Source organism: Carcharodon carcharias, chromosome X, assembly GCF_017639515.1.
Source record: "Carcharodon carcharias isolate sCarCar2 chromosome X, sCarCar2.pri, whole genome shotgun sequence".
Lineage (NCBI taxonomy): Eukaryota > Metazoa > Chordata > Chondrichthyes > Lamniformes > Lamnidae > Carcharodon > Carcharodon carcharias.
The window spans coordinates 14,738,578-14,749,725 of record NC_054507.1 but is presented as its reverse complement, the minus strand read 5'-3'; the positions used below and the strand labels follow the sequence as shown (position 1 = coordinate 14,749,725).

Here is an 11,148-nt window from a genome sequence, read left to right as displayed (position 1 = left end):
CTCCAGTAACAGTACTCCAGATACGGTCTCACCAAAACACTGTACAACTGTAGCAAGACTTCTTTATTCCTGCCCTCCAATCCCCTTGCAATAAAGGCCAACATGCCATTTACCTTCCTAACTTCTTGCTGTACCTGCATGCTAACTTTCTGTGTTCCTTGTACAAGAGTACCCAAGTCCCTCTGAATATCATACAGGTAATTGTTAAGCCATTTCATCTACAACTATAATATACAAAATATCTTATGTATGGGTGGTTTTTTCCTTGTTCACGTTACTCTTACTTTATATAATCATAATTTTTGATACTCTTGTGTTAACACATAGTGGAAAAATCCCCATGTCAACATTTGCTGTAGTAACAGGCTTCCGACCGTCAGATGGCACTGCTGCATGTCACTACTGCAACTGTCAGATATTCCCACCTACCCCCAAGAACTTAACACCTCCTTGCTTACCAAGAATCTATCTGCCTCTGCCTTAAAAATATTCAAAGATTCTGCTTCCACCGCCTTTTCAGAAAGAGAGTTCCAAAGACTCACAACCCTCAGAGAGAAAAAAATTCGCCAAATCTCCATTTTAAATGGGAGACCCCTTATTTTTTAGCCAGTGACCCCTAGATCTAGATTCTCCCACAAGAGGAAATATCATCTCCACATCCACCTTGTCAAGTCCCCTCAGGATCTTATATGTTTCAATCAAGTCACCTCTTACTCATCTAAACTCCAGCGGATACAAGCCTAGTCTGTCCAACCCTTCCTCATAAGACAACCCGCCCATTCCAGGCATTAGTCTGGTAAACCTTCTCTGAACTGCTTCCAATGCATTTACATCCTTCCTTAAATAAGGAGACCAGTACTGTGCACAGTAATTTTTAAAAATTCATTCACAGGATGTGGGCTTCACTGGCTGGGCCAGCATTTATTGCCCATCCCTAGTTGCCCTCAAGAAGGTGGTGGTGAGCTTCCTACTCCAGATGTGGGCTCACTATTGCTCTGTGTAACTGAAGCACAACCTCCCTACTTTTGTATTCAATTCCCCTCACAATAAATGATAACATTCTATTAGCAGTTTTGCATATTCTATTAGCATATTAGCATAGGGGATGCATATTATTGAGATTCCAATAAAATAAGCTTTGAAAGAAACAAAAACTTTTGCGTTTTTGAGTACCTTCATCAAACTCTTTACTCAGAGTCCTCAACTCTGTAAATCTAAGGTTTTATTGATATTTTTCACAGAGCGAGGAGCTGAAGCCAGTTAACACCTATACATGTGCCTGCAATTCCTAGCATGCCACAGTTTGAACATGTGCACTGTGGGAAATCTCCCAGCATGCATCAGTATTCTTTCCCTTATTGACTAAAATCAAAATTACCTACACTAACATCACACACAATTCAAACCATAAAACTATACAACTATTAAAAATCCAAAAAAATTCTTAATATATCTAATGATAATAAAACAGAAGGCAGCTCACCACCACCTTCTCAAGGGCAACCAGGAATGGACGATAAATGCTGGCCTAGCCAATGAAGCCCACATTGCATGGATGAATAAAAAAAAGTCAATTTTGATTTGAAACCTGGCTGACGAAAGTCTTGAAATTCGTAATGTTTAAGTCAGTCAACAGGGTATTGTTATGATTCAACCATTTACCCCTTCCTATTACAAAGCCAAAATATTTGATGTTCTTGCCGTTAGTCATTTCCAAGATCTGGGATCTGAGATGTTGATACCTCTGGACTTTTTCATTCAATGCTTGTTACAACGACGAATTAACACCCTCAAACCTAAAAGTAACGTCAACCACGGCCACTTCGCCATCCTTGACGAATAACAGGTCGGGTTTCCAGGTTTTACTATCATCACTCCTGAAATGTGGTTCAATGTAAGCCGTCCATCTGTGTTTGACCACTTTCTCTTCTGATAAGTCCAAGATTTTATTATGTCTGCGGATCCTTGGATGTTTACAAAATGACAACTTTCCAGTATATGTGGGAGTGTCTCACTAGGAGCACCACACCATCGGCAGCCCCTTTTCCTGTTCAGTTCTCCCCACCGACACTGAATATCTAGTGGGGAATGTATTTGATCGAAGCTGGAGTGCTTTTATGAAACAAGATTGCTTCAAAGTATTATACTGCAGCCATTTATTTGAAAGTGGATCATTATAAAAATGTAAAATACCGACTCCTTGAAAATTTTAATTCAGCCATTTATAGAACTCGACCTCCCTCCATTTCGCATAAGGGTCCTTATGTCTCTTTTGTTCCATGGATTTTCCTGTCACAGATTCTGTCACCATAACTCTAGCTGGGTTCAGATTCTCTTCTTCTTTCACTCCATTGACCATTCCATTCGTCTTTTCTGGGACCTCACGCAGAAACTTTAAATTCTTCAAATGTTCAATCTTTTCTTCTAAATTCACTCTATATATAAATGAAGCTTTAATCACAGGGCCCATCGAGCCACTCGTGGTTTTGAATGTTTTAATCACTGTAGCCAGTATTTGAATCTCTCACCTAGGAAGTCCTAAATCACCATCTCTACTTTTAGCATATAATAGACCATCTGCAATTCCAGTTGGGAGATGCAACATATCTTTAACAGCTTTTTGAATTATATCATCTAACCTTATCAAAATATTTGTGACACCTCATTAAGAATCAAATGATAATTGGTATCATATGCACCTTTCAAATTCCTAATCGTGGAGCTGATTTTAATCTTGTTACCATCAGACTATCAATCCATTTCTGTAGTTTGAAACCCCAGTCTTCCTCTTTTGCCCCAGTCCGAGGTATTTCTCAACTTTTCCTGGATTAATAAAGTCTAGACCAAACCCATTTAAAACCCATTTCATTTCATTATAATGAGGGCCAGGATTTTACTTATGGCGGGCAGGCTTGGTGGAAGCGGGCATGGAGCCAATTGTCGCCCGCGATCGGCTGCACGCTGCCATTTGATGCGGGTGGGCCAATTAAGGCCTGGCCAGTGTAACGCTTGGCCGGTAACGCTCAGCGCTCCCTGTGTGGGCGGGGGGGAGGAGGGAGAGTCAGGGCATGCGCTCTTATGTGTTGGGTCTGCCCCCACACATCGACCGGAAGATTCTGTCCGAGATGTTTTATTTTTACTGATCATATAAGAACCAGCAGTTTTCTTCAAATTTATCTCCAATCCTGTCTTCTTGCAAAAATTTGGTTCAGTCCCACATACAAAGCACTTATAAGAGCCACATCATCCCCAAATGCTAGAGCTGTACAATTAATTGCTCTGTCTTTATTCCCCAATCTGATACCAATGCCATTATCACCCAATGTGCATAACAAAATGTCCATAACACAATTAAATAATATTGGTGACAATGGATCGCCTTCTTTAACACCCCTTCTAATTAAAATTGGCAGTTTTACCCGCATCACATTGAACTACGGTTGTAATGTTAGTGCACAAATTCTCAACAAATTTAATAAATTTAAGACAAACACCCAACCTCTGCAGGTTTTCAGAATCAATTTGTGGCCCACAGAGCTGAAAGCCTTCACTAAGTCAACAAATACAACAGGTCTTTGTTAGCTTTCTTAACACCTTTCAGACAATTTTGGAAAATTTTAATATTCTCATTACATCCAGATGTTCCTTTTACAAATCTTTTCGGCCTTGGGTTAATATAAATCATATTTGTTAACGGCTTGGCAATAATTTTAATAAACAGCCTCAGTAAAACAGAGCCAATTGTAATCAGCGTCCAGTTGTCAATATTTCTGAGAATCACAGGATCCTCAGATTTGGGAAGTAACGGTTCGACATGCTTTAAATTTCTCCGTGATAATAGATGTTTTCATCCAAACACTGAGGAACTGGGCTAACACAGTAGGATAAGAAGTTAATAAAAATTTTAAATCCACTACACTTAATTTATCAGAGCCTGAATCTGTATTATTTTTAAATTCTTCTACCCCTTCTCTAATTTCAGTTTCTGTAATGTTGTCCTTTAACCACTCACTATACGCCTCCTTTCTGCATTTCGCAAATTTATTGTTGTAGGGAGGCCGAGTTGTTCTATTAATGATAGAGTTGATTTGCAGACACTTCTTGGGTGGAAATGTTTTAAGTTTATTTACAACATACTGAGCAGCAACTACACATGTGCTTTCAACTCCTACTCTATCTCTGCTGAGATAGCCCTTGTTACTCTCCTATTGGTTACTACAGACCATGTGATCTTGCCTAACACGTATTATTCTTAAAGATACATAACACACTACATAAAACCATAATTACTACGTTCCTCTCCCTTTAACTCGGCTATACATATTATATTTACAAGTGCATATTTTCCAAGACAACATAATATTTACACTGGGTAAGAATTTCCAAATTCAGTCTTTCAGGTGGTTTCCTGGTACGTGTGGAATGTCACAGCTCCACAGCTTCAGATTCTTTGTCAGGAACCTCCCCTCTGGAGTTCCTTGAACATTAGGTGCTTCAGTGGGCACTCGCAGTTCTGTAACCTCGACTCTTACAGAAACATCAGATATTTCAGTCCTGGGTTGAGTATCCTCAACAGGAAACGCAGACCTAGTCATGATCACTGGTGGAACCAAATCTTGGTGATTTGTCTCTCTCTTCCTTAAATGGTCCACATATTATTAGATGATCTGGCCTTCCACCTCCATGTGGTAAGATAGAGGTCCAGTCACTGCACTTATTTCACCCGGTAACCACTTTAGTCCTTCCCTGAAGTTTTTCACGTATACCGGCTCTCCCACGGTAAATTTCCTCTCGTGACTATGCAAGTCATGTCTAGTTTTCTGGTTCCCTGACTCCTTTTCACCTTCCCCTCTAAATTCGGCATTATTAAACTCAATCTCATCCTGAGACAACGTTTCAACAATAACTCCTCAGGTGTGACACCTGTTGTTGTGTGAGGGGTAGTCATGTAATGAAAAAGAAAGTGAGCTAGCTTGGTTGCCAAGGAATCGCCAGTTAGCTTTTTCATGCCTGTCTCAAACGTATGAACCACCCTTTTGACCAGTTTGTTTGAGGAAGGGTGGTAGGGTGCAGTTTTCACATGTGGCTGATAAACCGTTAAAACTCAGCACTCGTAAATGCTGTGCCATTATCAGAAACAACTACTTCTGATAGTCCATGAATGTCAAAACTCTGATGTAGTTTCTCAATTGTAGTGGCCGATGTTGTTGACTTCACCTCATATACGTCCAACTATTTTGAATGGGCATCAACAATGAGCAGAAACATTGTTCCCAGGAAAGGTCCAACGTAGTCAATGTGTAACCGCACCCAGGGTCTACCTGGCCACTCCCATGGGAGTAATGGAGCTGTCACTGGCAACTTTTGCAGTTGCTGACATTGCACACAGTGCTTTACTAAACTCTCTAATTCGCCATCCATCCCAGGCCACCATAGATAGCTGTCTTCATCAGTGGTGCATTCTTCAGGGCAACGCCACTTGCCAATCAATCAGCACTCTCTTCACATACAGTATAAATTGTTGTTTTCCCCTTATATTGGAATTCTTGCGAGTGTCCTGAAGAGTCCAAGACGAAAAGCTTAGACATGACTCTTTTTTCAGCAATATCCGTTTTATAATGCCTACTGGATAATTCGGATTTAAAATTTTGTTCCAATTTCTCAATATTCAATGGACAGGCAATTTGTTCTGGCTCTCCCATAATCTTCCTTGCCAATGCATCTTGTTTGTACAGGGTTTGTATTATCTTAAACTCAGATTTCTTACGGGTATATCTCTTCCTATCCCCAGCATTCCTAAAGGGCTTCTGTTTCTTTTTACCTTTCACTCTCTTCTTTTGCTCTACTTTCTTAGTCATAGTTGGTTTGCCTCTAATTATTAATTCTCCCAATCTATTCATTTTAATATTAAGATCTTTCTTTATTCCTATGCTGAGCTAGGAATTCTATACTTTCAATTGATTGAATAATAATTTCATCCTTTTCCTCATTATACTTCATACTATTGCCTATTTTCTCCTCATCACTATCTGATTTGTCACTACCTTTCAATAAATTATCTTCAATCTCTTCATCATCCTTAGACTCCTCATCTTCTTCAATTACTAATGGGGTTGGTATACTTAAAATAATTAAATTTCTAAGTTTACCAAATTCAACCGTCCTTCTTTTATCCGTTATCTGTTTATTTGTTTTGGTAGTTAAAACTTTAGCTAAAATTTTAGATCATAATATTAATATTCTTATGCCCACTATATTCTTTCTCTAGTTTTAGAAGAGGAGAAATCTCTTCCTCTGATCAGCCTAATTTCCTATCGCCCTTACAAGCTGAACTTTTACCTTTCTCAATTCTTTTAATATTCCGAATTTCAGTGTGTCTCTGTCTTCCATATTGACCTAATCCACTTTTAGTCTTAAACTTTATTCCATTTAAACTCTCCATCTAGCTCCTTTGGGTTCCTACATTTCCCATAATGACAAGCTGTAGCATAATATTGACCTTCCTTCTTACACTTATTACAAATAGCAATAATTTCTCAAACAAAATGTTTTTCTGTAACATACTTTTTGAAAATCCCCATTAAACTATAAAGTTCGTGACGAATCTCACACACAAACCTATCATTCGGATAATTAACTTTAATGTCATCCATCTCATTAATTTCAACTTGATTTCTTTTTGGGTGCACAACTATCCCCTTTCCAAAAATCTCCGGTTCCTCTTCCACTAATCATTTATTATTAATCACACCTTGCTTTATTGGATTTGACACTAAATTTACAGAGGTCTCAGATAAAACTCATAACTTTGAATTATAAAAAGTCAAATTAGCCTCTTTTGGAGTAGCCAACAAACTGCTGGATTCTTCACCGTCATTTGGCTTAGATTTATCCACTCCCATACTTTTAATGGTTCTATTAAATGGTGTTATGATATCATCCTTGTTAGTTTGAGTACTAACACACTTTAGCAATCCCTCAGCTAAGTTCTTAGATATAGCTCCATTTCTTTGTTGTCAAGAACATCTACAATATTGAGGTTTTCATCAGCCGAATTATAACAAAAACAGGGATATTCCCGACAAAGTCCCATCCATATGGACTAGGCCTCGAAAGACCATCCATCATTATCTTTAATACCCTAGTTGTCCCCGCAGACATGCCAGTCAGTATCAATTTCGCTCAAACCTATTTGCTGGCGGGGTTGGACTAGTTGGAGACGTGCTCAAATCACCAAAAAGCCAGATATGAGCATGTAAACGTGCCACACCCAGCCATTTTCAGTGAGACCACGAAGCTCCACTATGACTCAAAATTGCCAAACAGTCATAGTTACTCCCACCCTGGGAGACCTGTGACATAAAGTGCGTTACCCTTGGCTCACATATCATTCATAAAATGGAAACACATCACAACTACAATCTCGAGAAAGACCAACATTAAAGGGAGGAAGAATGCCATTCGTTATTTGCTGGGCTGTCTGGAACGACTTGGCATCGAGGAGCCCTAGCAAAACTGGAGTCAATGGGAATCAGGGGGAAAACTCTCCACTGGTTGGAGTCATACCTAGCACAAAGGAAGATGGCTGTTGTTGTTGGAGGTCAGTCATCTCAGCTCCAGGATATCACTGCAGGAGTTCCTCAGGGTAGGTCCTTGGCCTAACCATCTTCAGCTGCTTCATCAATGACTTTCCTTCCATCATAAGGTCAAAAGTGGGGATGTTCACTGATGATTGCACAATGTTCAGCACCATTCCCAACTCAGATACTGCAGCAGTCCATGTCCAAATGCAGCAAGACGTGGGCAATATTCAGGCTTGGGCTGATAAGTGGCAAGTAACATTCACACCACACATTGCCAATATCCTACCAGAGACGATCCAACCATTTCCCCTTGGCATTCAATGGCATTACCATTGCTTTTATTTTATGAATGGAAAAGGGGATGGACATTGCAAACCCCCTTCTCGCGTTTTCTGTGTGTGTAATATAAACCAACCCTCTGATTTCACCCTATCTCGAGTTTGATGTGCAGTTATTAATAGAGGATTGGATCACTCCAAAACTGAGCGGTTGGGGAAAATACACCACCAATTATGAAGAAGGAAATCAAAAATATAAAAAACACCTTTCTCTTTACGGACGGTTGGTGAGAGGAGATATCAGGGTTGTTCCAAATTAGACCCCCTCCTGTCCGAAACAAGTGTGTACCATCTACAAGATGCACTGCAGCAACTCACCGAGGCTCCTTCAACAGCATCTTCCAAACCCACGACCTCTACCACCTAGAAGGACTGGGGCAGCAGACACATAGGAACACCACCACCTGGAAGTTCCCCCTCCAAGTCACTCACCATCCTGACTTGGAAATATATCACCGTTCCTTCACTGTCGCTGGGTCAAAATCCTGGAACTCCCTCCCTAACAGCACTGTGGGTGTACCTACATCACATGGACAGCAGCGGTTCAAGGAGGCAGCTCACCACCACCTTCTCAAGGGGCAATTAGGGATGGGCAATAATTGCTGGCCCAGCCAGTGAAGCCCACATCCTGTGAATGAATCTAAAAAAAAATCCCTCTTTAAATGTCTTCACCTCTCCAACTCTGTTCTCCTTTAAGACCCTCCTTAAAACTTACTGCTATTACTCTTTTGGTTTGGTAAGAATTTCTCTCTGATTAGTCTTCTGTGAAGTTTCTCGACAGTCTATGCAATCTTTAAATAATTAATGACTAACAAAACTGGCAAAAAAAAAATTTTAATGGACAACATTTGTGTTCATTAACTCCAAGTCCCTCTCCTGACTTCTCCATGAATTAAACTCTCCTAAAAGTCACTACTCTGGAAACAGTTGAAACAGTTTGAATTATTTGAAACAGTTTGAGAAAAATCGAACCCATCAAGCCTGCATTATAAATGAAAAACGCACAGCTGATGTTTTCACACTCAATTATACTTTCCCTTCGTGCATCGCCTTAATTTTTACAGTCAACATACTATATATATTTGCTTTTATACTATATATGTTACATGATGAGATAGGTGAAACATACAATCTACTTTTAGTAAGTAGTTTCGTAAAACTAATGCATCGGCCGGGAATCGAACCCGGGCCTCCCGCGTGGCAGGCGAGAATTCTACCACTGAACCACCGATGCTTACAGATCTAGCTCTTTCAAAAGTTTTCTTATATCTAAGCCAGCTCTTTGATTTTTTTTCATAATTTCGTATATTTTTTATATGGAAAACTTCCAAAACAAAAGAATCCAAAAAATCACCTTGCATTTCATCAGAGAAATCAAACTTCAATAACTTAGAAGAAACATGGTTACAGCTTCTGTTGTCTTAACAGTGGCCTCTAAGGGACAGTTGTCCTCTGAAGTCTCTTTGCACAGAAGCCTGTACCAAGTGTGGTGCTTCCCTTATGGCTTCCAAATTTTCAGACTGCAGGATGGCAGATGGTGGTGTTCCCCAAGGGTCACTGCTAGGATCACTGCTATTTATAATATATAACTGACTTGGATTTTGAAATGCAGAGTAAAATTTCACAACTTTCCAATGATGCCAAACTGGGAGTTGTGACTGAGGATGAATCGACTACAACGGGACACGGGTAGCCTGGCAGAATGGGCGGACACAGTGGCAGGTGGAATTTAATACAGAGAAGTGTGAGGTGAAGCATTTTGGCAGAAGGGATAGGGCGAGAGAATAGACACTTCACATTCTAAAGAATGTTTAGGGACAGAGGGTCCTGGGGGTTAATGTGCAAAGATCTTTGAAGGTGGCAGAACATAGCGAGAGAGCAGTTAGCAAAGCATATGGGATCCTGAGCTTCAGCTAAAGGTATTGAGTACAAAAGCAGGGAAGTTATGCTGTTGGCCAGGACAACTCCCCGCTCTAAATAATGCTATGGGATCTTTTACACCCGTTTTCCCATCCCACCCTGTCCCACCACCATGACCAACAGTTAAGATCTCAGTTGAACATCTTGTCCAAAGGATGTCACCTCTGACAATGCAGCACCCATTCAGTACTGCCCTGAACTGTAAGCTCAAATCGACTTGAACCTTCTGACTTGGAGGAATTATTTCTTTTTAGGAGGTTTTCCTGAAAGATACATTTTCCAAATGTATCAGTGTTTATTTGACTGTCACAGGACTGGCTAGTCTTGACAGACAGTCATTAACTAGATCTATCCACCTTCTTGGGGTTAAACAATGATATAAATTATTTATGAGGTTCAAGGATAAACATATGTAGAGGTGGCAAAATATTCTTGAAACCTCAGGTGATTCCTGTACTTTTGAGATTGTGGCAAATAACTAGTGAGGTTAGAATAATGGACGTAGAAGGGAAGGTGGATTGTGTATACAGCACCCCTGGGTTGGTATAAATATACTGCTGGTGTATTCTGAGCTGTACAGGTCAGGAAAGACCCAGGCCTGAGCCCTGGTCTACGCTGACTGAACTGATGTTAATGTGGGCAAAGAGGGGTAATCATAAGCAACTACAAATTAACTCACTGCTCCCATGCTAGAGAGGGGGAAATAAACCAGTGTTCTTGATCTGGGCTACTATCCAGGAACACCTGCTGTAAAGTGTGTGGGTTTACATTATGGAAGAAGGTCAAATTTGGCTTTGTTGTACGTCATGGTAGATAGCTTGCCAACACTCATTGTCAGGTAGAAAATAGCCAGCTGGATGAATTAACAAGAAAGCTCACACTACCTGTGGAACAGACCAGCAAAAATCAGCATCTTCATGAAAGGAGGAGAGGCAACTGGAGGGAAAAAAAAAACAAAGTAAAATCAGGTCCCTGTATGAAAGGATTCAATATTTCTCAACGGAACAAGGTTGTTTCATTTGAAATTACAGGCATAGCAGTTCCAAGCAACTCAACCTTACATTTCCACTGCTCCCACACAGGTATTTAGTGAGTACTCAGTTACTAAATGACTGATGGTTCAAAGAAAGAATAAGAATTTCAAGTCTCAGTGATGAAGGCTGTGCCTGATGGTAGCTGGATTGTTGAAGCAGGAGAGTGCAATGAGTCTTGATTGAGAAGAAATGGTATGTTAAATGGTTTTTTTGGCACAAGGATGGAAGAAGAGAGGAAAGAAAGAGAAGGACTGACCTTGTAGCAGAAATAGA

General features: G+C 40.2%; 1 non-coding gene across 1 annotated transcript; it reads right to left on the bottom strand.

Annotated features, from left to right (window-relative positions):
• Positions 1 to 9,084: 9,084 nt before the first annotated feature.
• On the bottom strand, positions 9,085 to 9,155 carry trnag-gcc. The gene has a single exon. It is a non-coding gene; the product is annotated as a tRNA-Gly (tRNA).
• Between the last annotated feature and the right edge of the window lie 1,993 nt (positions 9,156 to 11,148).